Source organism: Pleurodeles waltl, chromosome 4_1 (assembly GCF_031143425.1).
Source record: "Pleurodeles waltl isolate 20211129_DDA chromosome 4_1, aPleWal1.hap1.20221129, whole genome shotgun sequence".
NCBI classification, from domain to species: domain Eukaryota; kingdom Metazoa; phylum Chordata; class Amphibia; order Caudata; family Salamandridae; genus Pleurodeles; species Pleurodeles waltl.
The window spans coordinates 1,018,094,267-1,018,108,433 of NC_090442.1; positions in this window are offsets into that span (position 1 = coordinate 1,018,094,267).

Below are 14,167 nucleotides of genomic sequence, written 5' to 3' on the forward strand. Positions count from 1 at the left end.
TGGTACAGCCGACTGCCCCTTAGCAGAATGTATGCGTTTAAAACAGTAATAAGAGGAAGATGCATTTCAGAAGTGATAGGGCCCCGGGGGACTTTACTTTAAGAAGTGCTAGCGGCACAGACACTGCTCCGGGAGAGTGAAAAAGACGCCTTGGCCATCCGAAGTTGCAATAGGAGCTCCTTGCCGCAAAGGACACAGTATCAGTTAAGGTTGAAAAATTACGTTGTTTTGATTATTGAAACTATATGATGTGGGCCCACGCTGAAAGAGACCATATGGGCATGTTATTGGCATGGTTAGCAAATCCTACCAAGCGAAGATCAGTTATTGTAGAAATTGAGGCAGAAGATGGCTCGAAATGATACCGTCAGAAAGAGATAAACGCAATATTTCAGGAGTACTATGCGCAGCTTTATAGAGCATGTGTGGGTCTTCCCAGGGCAGAACTGAGGGAAATCTTGAATACCCTACAACTGGCACAATTGTCCCAAGAGCAAGCATAGACATTAGGAGCTGACATTCCGGTTCAGGAAGTTCAGGCAGCAATTAAAATCATGGCCTGAAATAAGACAGCGGGTACCGATGGGGTCCCTGTTGAGTTTTATGACACATATAGAGAAACCCTGGCTCCTAAACTGACCAATATGCTTAATATAGCTAATACCATTGGCCTATTACCACAGTTTACCTGGGATGCCCTAATTGCTTCCTTGTTAAAATCAGGTAAAGAACCCCATGATAAACTCACTTATAGGGCGCTCTCAATGTTAAATACGGATTATAAAATATTAAGCAGAATCTTGGCAATACGACTTCTGCCTCATATGCCTCTATTGATCCATACAGATCAATCAGGATTCATCCCAGGGAGAACCACAGCTCATAACATACGGCGTCTCTGCACAATACTGAAGGCCACTACTTTAGACACACAGACAGCTGCAGTTCTAGTGGTAGATATAGAGAAGGCCTTCGACAGCCTGGAGTGGCCCTTTCTATATGGAGTGATGGAACGTTTGGGTCTTGGGAGGCATTTATTTTCTGGACCTGTTTACTTTACACAGACCCAACGTCTGGAGTCCGGACAGAGCGACAGATATCTGAGGCTTATAGACTGGAGAGGGGCACTAGACAGAGGTGCCCCCTTTCGTCCTTGTTATTTGCCCTGGCCATGGAACCAATGGCATGCTGGGGCTGAGGAGGGACGATGTACCGGGGACTGGCGGTAGATAGGAGAGCACTATATTGCAATATATGCAGATGATATGCTCCTTTTCCTCCAGAATCCCCTGATGGATCTACCCAGAGCACAAAATATGCTGGAGTGATATGACTTATTATGAGGACTCCAGGTTAACTGGAGCAAGTCACCTCTGTTCCCAGTGCAGGTAGATGGAATACCCTTGGATGAGCTAGGACCTTTGATCTGGCAATCTTCTTCCCTTACATATCTAGGGGTCCATATATACCATTGCACAGACGATTTGCTGGATGGAAATCTGAGTAGTGCCATCAGAGGCCTGAAGACGAGTGTATCTTTCTGGTCCACGCTACCGATCTCCGTAGCGGTTAGAGAGGTTCTTATAAAAACAGTGGTGGGTATGGCATTCACAGAGTTTGAGGATTATTATTTAGCAGCCCAACTGCAATGGCTCACACTATGGGTAGCGGGAAGGAGAACACCAGGAAGTTCACTCCTCATCTTGGTGCTTAACCTGGTGACTTTGTGCAGGGCAATTCTACAGTTCCCAGATTCTGGTAGTAGGGACAAACTTGAATTCCAAATTACAGAACAGTGCTGGGCAAGACACCTCTGAAAAATAAAAATAAAGATCCCATATTCTCCAGACATCCCAATAGGATTTTTGGAGAAGCTCCCTCACAGAGGGTCTTGGAGAGGGTTGTCGACATGGAGGGAGGCAGGGGCGACTGAGATGAGAGTACTCTGAGTTACACTTTCTTTTACATAAAGCAGTTACAGAAGCTACTAAACAACATTGAGGGGCTGGATTAGATGAACCACGCCAGTCGACTAGCTGTCAATATTTAGTGATGGCATTGAGAACAGTCAAAGCAGTGACCTGCATATATGGGAGATTAGGAGGGGAAGTAAAGAGACAACTGAAGAACTTAAAAAATAAGTGCGAAGCAGACCTTGGTAAGCCAGTTGGGGACAAGGATTGGGATAAAATCAGTACAATACAACGAAGGCCACAAGAAATGGTTGGTTTAAGTTAATTAACTTCTACATCTAACATAGAGCATACCTTACACTAGAGAAAATTAATTAGATGTATCACATAAATACAGCTAAATGCAGTAAGCGCCACATTCTTTTACATGCTCTGGGAATACCCTGGGCTGCTAAGCTTCTGGAGGGGAATCACAGAAATTGTCTCAACTGTTATAAAAAAGAGGTCCCATGTTCGGCGGACCGATGCTTGCTGAGCTTGTTCCCCAAACACCTAAGAATAAGGTCACCAGCTAATTTCAAGACTTAGCCTCTGTTCTCAGAAAAGGGGAAATAACCAGAAACTCGAAGAGTAGAGGAGGTCCTCGCATAGCCACTTGGAAGACAGAATTTACCAAATGGGTGGGCTATGAATCAGATCTTAGACTCTGGGAGGCCAAGAGATGACGAACTTCGATCAAGGGAGCATGTGCATGGGAGGCCTTATCAGATGGCCTAAGAGATTAGGGGATCTGAGGAGAGGAGACCTCCTCTGGGTGTTGTAAGAGATAGACCATAAAATAAAGGGTGTTAGGTCCCATCTAAGAAGGTGTGGAGAACCCCATAAAGGAAAGGTGAAGAAATGCCAGAGTAGTATACCACCTTCACATACCAAAGATTGTGGGAGTCACTATATCCTAATACCGGGAGTCAAGTGGAATGGGACATATGAGTGGTGCTGTGGCTAGGACGTTCCCAGGGAAGTGGTGGTGGGAGGAATGGGGTTTGACTGTTATGAAGTTTTGAGAAATAAGACACCAACTGCAGGATGATACTGTGCAAGGAGACAGGATGGAGCTGTTGCAATATATTGCATATTAGGCTCCTAGGAAATAATTACCAGTTATGGTTAGGTAAACTAGCCACAACCTGCATCCCTGTTAACCACCTTTGGCAGCAGTTGGCTGCCCGTGGAGAGTTGGGCTCATGGCCTGGCCCTAGGGGTTCGGCTCTATATACAGGGAGTTAGTCAGATGGGGCAGTTACATTAGGCATGCAATCTAACTAACCCAGAAATTGCTTGAAATAAAGATTACAAAAAATAACCTAAAAACGACTAAAAGGTTACAAAACCTAACCTAAAAACCACTAAAAACCATTAAAAACACTAACCATTACTTGTATGCCTGTCATTTACTATTTATGTCCTACATTTTACATCATTCATGACATATTCAATGACATCGTTGATTTCATCACTTAGGGTATCCCAAATGAAATGTAATATATCCAAACACTTGTTGGCCCACAGAATCATATGAGCATTTGTCTTGGTCATCTCACTGATTCGCCAATATTAAATCCAGAAACATTTATCCATTGACTCATGGTTTGTAATTAGTGCTACTGGATGATCCCCTGGAATTTATGAAGCTGAAGCACCCTTGGCCAGATGCGTGATCATTAGAGGTTGCATCTTGCAATTTGCAAATTTTTGTGATCTGCAAATTGCGAGCCTCAATCTCTGATGTACAACAGTGTCTTCAACACTGCTTGCGATTCATAAATGTGTCGCTAAGGGACCTGCCTCATCAAAATTCATGAGGCAGATCACATTTTGTGAACCACTGGGAATGGTCAGCACTCACAGGGATGGTGGTCTGCTGAGGTCAGTAGACCACAATGTCTGTGACTGCTTTTTAAATAAAGCATTTTTTTCTTGAAATGCACCTTGTTGACCTTAAAAGAAAACGAGATGTTTCACAAGAAAAATAGAGAAAAGTTTCCTTTTCATTTTTTCAGAGTATGCAGACGTCCATGGGACCATGCCTGTACTGAGAAAATGTTGGCTGCCCCATTCACAAAGGGACCCCTTTCTGTTTGCGAATGGGGTTACCACCTACTTGAAGTAGTTGGTAACTGCAACTGTTTTGTGACTGCATTCCGGGTCGAAAAGCAATCATACATCCCCGGGCAACACGCTATTAGGAAGGGACGCCCTTGGCATGCCCCTTCCTAATAGCGCGTTGCAAACCATATTTTGTGAATCGGGAACAGGTTATCTACTCGCAAAATAGGGTTTGGTACATGGTACAAGGCCATTTAGAAGTCACAAATGGGAAATTTTGCCATTTGCGGCCACTAAATAGCTTTGTACATCTGGCCCCCAATGTTTACAAAGGCTAGCCTCTTAACCACCTCACCCTTCATATGCGATGAGTGCTCTCCAACATCGTGTAAATCTTACCCTCTTAAGGAAACCTGTACCATTCTCATTGTAATAGAAACAATTAAACACAAGTGTTCAGATTCAACAGTGTTCATCGCTCTCCTTGCTAAACCGGTACAAAATTTTAAAAGAGGTTAAGACCTTTCATAGAACCTCTTTCTCTGATCATTAGAGTGAGGGATTGCTGACAGATCTACCCTGTAATGAGAAGGCTTCAACTAATTCATGTAGAACACTATGGCCCAAATTTAAGCCACATTCGCTTAATCTAACGCCACATTAGCATCATTGTTCTGATGCTAATGTGATGTTTGATTGCCAACTACACTGTCCCATATCTACAAAGTGGTGAATGCACGCATTGCACCACTTTGGGACCCTTTGCACCACATTATGCATGTGCCATGCATAATGAATGCAAAGAGGGTGTTCAGGCGCAAGGAGGCCCGTAAAAATGGTGCAATGAAATCAAGTTTTCATTGTGCCATTTCTGGTGCAATTTTCAATGCCTGCTTAAAGCAGGTATTAAAAGGACGCACCCATTGGAATCAATGGGCCTCCTTGCACTTTGCTCCACTAGCATCAGAATTTTTGATGCTAATGGAGCAAAGCACCACAATAGTGTCAAAAATGTTGACGCTATTGTTCCTAATACAACCATGGGGCGCTGTATCTTAAATACGGCGCACACATTGTGGTGTTAAGGGGGCGCAAGGAAGGCGGTGCGTCACAATGGGAAGCACCACTTTTTTAAAACCTGGGCCCATGTGCAGCAGCTTGAAGCAGAGATTCAAAACAGAGCATGAACAAACTCTTCCAGAGTCTGATGGTTAGGTAGCAGAAAATCATCTTTCAGTAGGCAGACCTTCTTCCTCTTCTGAATCTCAGTTGCTTCTGAATTTCCAGCGGGCAAAACAAATGGTTTTATGAAGAGAACTAGTTGACCCTAAACAGCTGCATGTGACGATACTGAATTCATTATTATCGACAAAAGGTTGGCAATTGATACAGAGGAGTTGACATAAGCGCAAGTTGATGTTAAGGGGCAGATTTAAGAGCCCCTAGCGTCTCTTTGCACCTCACTGGAGTCCATTTTTTTAATGCTAATGTGGCCCAACGAGGCCAAAATTGCCACGCTAAATTTAAAAAGTAGTGCAATGCATGCAGTGCGACACTTTGTAACCCTTTCTGCTACATTATGCCTGCACCATCCAACAGAAGAGCACAAGGATCTGACGGTCAGAAGTGACACCCCAAGTTTCTTTTCCACCCAGAGACAAGGGTGGCTCCAGCCACCTCACACCAGGCTGTGGAAGTTTAGTGCAAGTGATTATAAGTTCAAGGGGACTGTCTTTGATTCCTATAGCTGTGGAGGTGTTCAGAATACAAGCACACGCCAGAATAGTCTGTGCAGTCCTCCATACCTGATATTGTTGCTCAAACTCATCCCATCCGTGTGTGTGTACCTGGTGTGTAGACTGTTACTGAAGTGCTATGTGACTGGAAACCATGTGCAGCACAAATGGTATTCTATAGTGGACATGGTGCATGCCTGTGCAAAATGATAGTTCCCTTTCAGGCTGCATGTTCCCTCCCTGTGGACATGACAGAAAGCATGCTGCTGACATTGGGGTATACTGGCTCCTTCCAGAGACATCAATGCCTGGGCTAATACAGATCGAGTAAGCTCAGACCTTGGCTGAAAGCATCTGCTTTTGGTCAAATGTAAGTGGCATAGCCTGAACAGATGATACCAGCATACAGAGAGAATAGGGACATTATACCCCAGTCCTCCCAGAGATAATGGAGACATGTATTCTGTCCTGATTGGCAGAGTATTTACATTTTGAAAAAGTTTGCGTTTTTAGTTGACATTGGCTTTCCACCACTACCCCAAGGAGTATAAAGAAATTCTGCTGTCATCTTACCCATAATCAATCCCTGGTGGACTTTAGAAGGGGACTGTGTGCACCAACCAAGAGAAGTGTGGTGTACCAGGGGCAACACTGTTGGTGTTTCCCACTCAAGGCCATGAAAGTGCCTTCTGCTGCAGCCTGTCGTGCAAGAAAAGGAAGCTGTAAAACTCTGAGAGTTAAAAAGAGCAGTTCTCTAACTAGGATGACAAACTGCAAGGTGTAGCTGACTGAAAGACTTTGTAGCGGTTGCTCCAAGAAGTAAGGAAGCTGCATAGAATCGTCTGAAACCCTTCTTGAGTGACTATAACACTTGTGTGAAACACTGTTTATCGAGGGTGGTCATCTATTGTGTCATTTCGAATTTCACAATAGTTTGATTAGATGTACAGCCTCCTTTGTCAAACACACTGAGATGTCCAGCTTTGCACCTAATGGTGCCTACAACATTCACTGGCTGCAGTTAACACATCCGGTTATAATCCTGATAGCTCAGAAACACTGCCACTGATAGCTAAACCCTACCTCGTAAAATAACATTCTCCACAGGGTTCCAATGTATTTGTTTTGGTGACAACATATAGGTAATAACATTTGATTTTAATAGGTGAGCAGCAAAAGATGTGAGTTTCTGGTCCTCTGTATGATGCCTTATTATGAATACTCTGCTCTCATATTTGTAAAGAAGACGTTAGTTTGAGCAATAAAGCTTTCACTGAAATCCTTCGATTTTAAGAACTTGAGTCACACTCAAAGCCCCTACCACCTCCTGTAGTAATCCGTGACTGCTGCTGTTGCTACCCTTAGAGAGTCAATTTCACCAAGGGAGTGACTTAGTTATCCAATAGAAGGGCAGTAATGCCTGAGGTTCTGGGACACCAGTAGTAAATATCAGGCTTCCCATACATGGGCCCGAAATACAGGAGGAATTATATCAGCAACGGAGAAAAACAAAAGACTGCACACATTCATTTGAATTACTCTAGTACGCTAAACATACATTTGGTGCTGTGATGTGTTATTTTTATACTCCTGGTTTGAGTAAAATTAAATGTGGATCCTTTCATTAGATTGATTATTATATATTTTTTTCTGGCTGGCATGTGCTTCCGTGCAGTAAATTGTTGGGAAGGACCAAGTGAGACAACACCCAGGCCCAGGCTTGAAAAGGTAGACGTTACCAGCAGCTTTTGCAATGGGTCACAGAGCTATTACAACAAATGTCTGCCTGGATGTGCTCTATCTACATTTTGTGCCTTCCTATCCCAGTGGCTATCCATGAAAACAACAGGTATTGGCATGTGAGAAAGGTACGCTCCGTTCCCTTGGCATCACCAGTGCTTAATGTGAGCCGGTGGTTGCAGTGCGGCCATCCGCATTCATTAATGAGTACCGGCACTTACTTTTACTCACCAGTCTTTGACACAGAGACATGCAGAGAAAGACTAAATACAAAAGGGCTCAAGAAGGAGTAAGACAAAGACAGAAAACCAGTGACAAACTGAGAAAACAGAAAGGAAAAATACATTGCAAGACTGAGATGAAAAAAGTCAGGCGGGTGTCTGATTGTGGACGAAAGAGGTGGAGTCAAGATTTTGCAGCACTGGTGTTTGGCAGCCGATGGGATTTTAAGCAATAGTTTGGGCCCCACCACTTATTCCAAATATGAATAAAGCCCTGGCCATAACTTGTGCATACCTCTGTTGCCCAACCCCACTCAGTCAGCAATTACACGCAGCAAACTCCTAGTCCCTTCTTGTGTATTGTGCACTACGTCATGTCCGGTGCAAGTGTCATTAGTCAATCCTAAATATGGGGAATCGGTGCAGAGAGAAGGCATTACATATTTTTACTGCTCCTTTTCACGCCTGTGTGACATGAACATACAGGGAGGGTTGTAATATGCTTTCCGTTCTTGGTCTATACAGCTTTTCTAATCAGCTCTGAAGAGATAAGGATTAGAAACGCCCTTAATAATGCTAATATGAAAAGCAGCCGGTTGCCGAATCAGTGACTACAGAACTAGTCAGCTTAATCACCCAGAAAACAGGTGCATCCTAGTTTGCCATCAGTATGTAGATCCAAAGGGCATGGTTTGAGGCAGGGGCCTTCAAACTGGGGGGCGGCCTCCCTAGGGGCGCCTCAAGTGATCCCATGGGGGCACCATGCTCTGGCCAAAAGAAAGATTATGCAGATAATAGCGCTTTGTCTTAAGCAGAAAAATGTTTATTGCATTTGTAAAAAGGTAACTGAACTTAACTGTAATGTTTAAATAAGTGTAGACTTATTTAAACATTGCCAACTTAATAGAATAGTTAGGAAGATTTCTGAGGGGGGCGATGATTTATTTGTTTCCCACTGGGGTGGGGGGGGGGGTTGGAATTAAGTAGTTTGAAAACCACTGGTTTGAGGGAAAGTAAATTATACAGCTATACAGAATATAGTTATCATTCCAACAAGAAAAACTGAGCTTTTAGAAAAAAGAGAAATGTGATTTATTTTTGTATTTTAAAAAGGTTAAACAATCCATTTGTAATATCAACAGATGAGATGACATTCACAGTTTAAACAAACAATTCCTAGACTTTAATAAATCAAGGGCTCACAATATTAATGACATGTTTTAAAATCACATTTAAATCAACAACAGCATCTCTTTTTAAACAGCCAACACGTGTTTTGTGGTGTTCCAATCACGACCACTCCTTTAGGGTTTTGGTCTTTATATCAGCAAGGGCCTGATTTAGATCTCGGTGGAGAGAATATTGATGAGATGGATATCCAGTCCGCCGTATTACGATCCCCGCAGGAAATAATGGGATCGTAATATGGCGGACGGGATATCCGTCACTTTTGTGATGGAGTATTCCCCTCCGCCAGGATCTAAATCACACCCAACATCTTTTAGTACAGTAAAGAGTCTCTGATTTCCCTGTATATTCCCAAAATTCACAAGGTCATTTTCAGCTTACTGCCTACAATCAAAAGTGTGTCACTTTCCTTCAGTCACTTAATTTCTGCTAAACATAGCTTCTTTCTCGTACGGCACCCAAATAAGTAAGTTATAATCCCAATTCATTTTCGAAGCGAGGGGTTGGTATTTCTAATTCACTATAACATATTTCGTAGAGATCACAATTATTTGACTCTCTCATTTTAGCACGTATGCTGCCCTGGTGTTTTGATCCTGTACACATAGTCAATGAATCACTGGTCTAGGCCCCGTCTCTCTACCTTCCGAAGGTAGTGGGGCCACTAACTCAGTCTGTTCTCCATTTGGGTCTTCTATTCCTGAATTAATGATTACTAAAAATGTTCATCCCAGTGCTCAATTTGTTAATTAATAAGTGCTGGTACCCAAACTTTTCTTAGAAACCTGCAGCCAGGGCTGACCAGTGTTGGTACTGCTAAATACAAAGGCCACCTCTAGTCTCCTGCTTATACCACCTTGCTCTTGTGGGTTCTTTTTCATCCATGTTTTCTCCCCTTGTCACTTTTTTATCATCTTTCTTTTTCTCCTTTGAGCTTTTTAGACCTGACATCACTGGTGTGAAAATCCCTCATACATTTTCTGTTCACTCCCTGATTTTTTACTGAACTCGTTTTTGTTGGCATTTGGACTCTGTACTTTAGCCCTGCTAACCAGTACTAAAGTGGTTGTGCTCTTTCCTTTTTCCTTCAAATAGGATAAATTGAACTACACCTAAGTGGCAATGTTAATTTACTTGTAAGTTCCTAGTAAATGGTACTATGTGTACAAAGGGCCTGTAAATTAAATGCTACTTGTGAGATGCAGCATACATTGTGCCGCTCACTAAAGTAGCTTCTTAAAAACATGTCTTGTTCCAGCCACTACAGCCTAGAGTGTAGTTTTAAAACTGCCATTTGGCCGTGTCAAAATAAATCTTTAGCCTAGGCCTTCTTTTTGAATACTTATTAGTTAGAAAGTTTCAACACTCCATCCATCATCCTTTTGTGTTGCTAAAGTTGCCCTAAGTGGTAAGGGTATGCCTAGACATGGGTCCCTTGCTCACTGTGCCACTGGATTCAAGCTAGCCTGGCTGATGAAGGTTGATACCCTGAAACCGGTCCTAGGATGCTTGTTTCTGGTCCAGGGAGGACCTGGTCTGGCAGTTCAGGCTGGACTGTTCCCACTGGGAACAGGGTCACGACTGATTTGCATATGGCTTGGTCCAAACTGGGGTGGCATGGTGAGCAAAGAAGGGTGGATTTAACCCATATCTGTGACTGGGGGTGAGTGTTTGAAAAGTTTCAACACTCCGTCCATCATCCTTTTGTGTTGCTACTTATTAGTGACCCCATAGGTATGCACTAAAACACATAGGGCAGAGTGCATGGTATTTAAAAGGAGCACAGGTGTGTTTACCTTTTACATGTCCTGGCAGCGAAAAACATCTAAAATCATTTCTCACTGCTGTACGGCTGTCTCTCCCATAGGCTAGCTCTGGGTTGCTTTATTTTAATTAGTAAGTGCTAACTTCGGATTGAGAGCAGATAGGGAACTGATATTTACATTTAACTGAACTGTAATTTAAAGTCCTCTTTAAAGGTAAAGTCGGATTTTAGGTTACAATTTTGAAAATGCCACTTTTAGAAAGTTTGCATTTTCCTGCCAAAAGTTTCTGAGACCTTTTCTAGGAGTTTTGAGCTGCCAAGGCCTGTTAATAGTTCCCCAACCAAGTATGTGTCTTGGACCCAGGCAGTGAACAATAGGACTTGGGTGTAGCTGGATGAGGGTCTTTTTGGCTGGATGGCTGGGGAGGAGCTGTACCCTGCCTTGAATATATTTCAAAGTACCTTGCCTACAGCACACATAAAGGAATCTGACACCAGCCTTGCCCTGCCTTTTGTCACCTTAGACAGCTTAGAGCCAAGATCAGGGGCAGGGGAAGCAATGAACCTGAGGAAGGGTCATATGAACGGCTGCCCTGCTGTCAAAAGGACAGCCCTGCTTCTTGAAGAACTGTCTTGCTGTCTTAAGAAGGCAGACTAGGCCTACTTGCCTTGATTTCAGGCTAACCAGAGTGACTCAAGGGTCAGCACACTGACCTCCTTTGTGAGCTACAGAGACAAAACAAGTTCCTGAGGCATCCCTGCAGCTGCCCAGCTGCCCAGCTCCAAGTGAACCTACCTGAAGCTGTCGGAGTCCTGCTGCTGTCCTCTGCTGAAGTGAGTGCTGATTCCCAAGAGGTGGCTCCCCCAGGGCCTGGATCCTTGGCTGGCATAAGTGAGAGCTCCTCCTAAAGAAAATTGTGAAAATCCTAAAGTTTGGGTTCATTCATGCCAAAACTCTGCCACCTGTGACAACCACCAATTGAAAGCTCTGGTGAGATCTGCTCTTCACACCAACAGCAACTGCCCATGACAACCGACAAAGTGAGACCTGCACTTCGCAGTAATGCAATGACGGCCCACAGTGATCGACGACGCAAAGCTCCATTGACGATCAGCTCTATGCACTACAGCTACTACTCTCTGTGTTGGTCGACCTGCTGTTCTCACCAAAAGCCTCCTCTTTGGATTCTCCTCCAACTTGAACAGAACTCTTCACGCCAGACTTGAGAAAGTACTACTTCAGCTGGACTAACCGAGCCTCTGTGTCCAGCCCATGTTCCATCGTGGTTGGCTTGAACTTATGACTTCTCCTGGTCTAGCATGACAAGACAACCATGAGTGGCACTTTATGCTTTGTGACACTACTTACCTTAAAACTTAAAAATTAAATATCTTCAGAACTACTGATTGGTTTTATTCATTTAGGTGCCATTTTATCAGCCATTACCTGTGCTTTGGGGCTGAGGGGCCATGCCCCCACTCCTTTTGCCCCCTCAAAAAGAGTGTCTTTCAGGCTGAGTAAACGTCAGCCTGACAGACATTCTCCATTTTCAGGTCAGGCAGCCAGCAGCTAGACATGCGCTATCTGCGCCGGCTGCCTGAGTGGAACTTGCGGCCCTCCCCCTCGTGACCAGGGGGAACGTCACCGATTTGATGATTTTTCAGCTGTGCCTGGGCCGATGAAGCGATCCTTGTGGTGGTAGAGGTGATGTGTTGTGTACATGAGGCCGTGCATTGATTTTTCTGCTACACCTGGGGCAATGTGTTGCTTTTTGGAGTTTTCAGATGCAAAACCCACATCTGAGGTTCGGGACTGGAGGGGGCACCTTAGGCGAGATAGAACTCACAGATGGCATAGTCCAGCAGCATCAGGAGAGTTGCAAGCAGTCTTTGATATCCCCGAGACTGGAAGAGAAGAGGAAGCAAGCCAGCAAACCCTTGGAGATCCCCTGGGAAGCAAGATGGGTCCAGTCCTTGTCTTCAACAGAGCAGAGATCAACAGGTGGCATGGCAGCTCAGCAATGCAGAGAAGCAGTTCCTTGGAACAGTCAGTTCAGGCAGAGTGACAATCCTTACAGCACCGCAGTCTTTACTCCAGCAGAGTTCTTCCCATGTCCATTAGCGATCTCATTTCAGTGGATCAGAAACCCAGTACTTATACCCAAAAGTGCCTTTGATGTGGGGGATGACTTCAAAGGATCTTACTGAAGTGGACAAGTCAGCCTTTCAGCCCAGCCCTGGCACCAGACTATCGGTGGGGGGTAATCAGTCTCTTTGTATGGGCTCAGGCCACTATTATTTGAAGTGTAAGTGGGAGCCCTTCCCTACCTCCTCCCTAGGAAGATCCATCAATATGCAGATGAATGCAGATGCAGTTGAATATCCTGTATTGTGGGTATCTGAAGGGAATGCACAACTGTAGTTGTCACCCAGGCCAGATGGGTATTGGAGACAGGCTGTGGGCAGACAGTGTAGTGAGAGCATAGAAATACCCACCTTCTAAAAGTGACATTTCTAAAGTAGTAATAATAAATCTGACTTTACCAGTAAAGAGAATTTATTATTACCATTCCAATGATGCCAAACATGATACAGCCGTTCTTCTCTAATCAGGACATACAGCTTAAGAGTACTTTAAGGATTTCCCAAAGCTGGCCTGTGAGAGGAGCAGGCCTTGCTGTAATGAAAAATGACTTTGGAAGCTTTTAATTACCAGGACATGTAAAACTTAAAAGTACATGTCCTGGCTTTTACTTACATGGAACTCTGCGCTATAGGCTACCTAGGGCCTACCTTAGGAGTGACTTATATGTGAGAAAAGGGAGTTTAAGGCTTGGCAAGAGGTTTTAAACACAATGCCAAAGTGGCAGTGAACTGTACACACAAGCTTTGCAGTGGCAGGCATGAGACATATTTACATGGCTAATTAAGTGGGTGGCACAATCAGTGCTGCAGGCCCACGAGTAGCATTTAATTTGAAGGTGCTAGATAAATGGTATACCACTTTACAAGGGACTTACATTAAATTAAATATGCCAGTTGCAGATACACCAATATTACTATGTTTAAGGGAGAAGCACTTCAGCACTGGTTAGCAGTGGGAAAGTTACCAGAGTCCTAAGGCCAACAAAAAGTGACAGCAACAAAACAGGAGGTAAAAGGGAAAAAGTCTGGGGTAAGACCACCCTATGGATGCCAGGTCTAACAAGTATCTTTTCATGTGATCGAAAGATATGAACGTAGTAGTGAGAAAGTTGGGTGTTCATTTACACATCACCCTTCTCTATGTTTATCATTTGTTTCTAAGTAGACTACAAGCCTACATAAATAATTTTTCTAGACAAAGTATAGGTCTAGGCACATCACTGCTAAGAGAAGCAAACTCTGAACAAAACCAATGGTAAGCGTTATCAATATTTACTACATTTACATGTCAGCTATGCAAGTATCCAAAAACATCCTATAGTCCACTACAGACTTTCACAACATAATCACTAA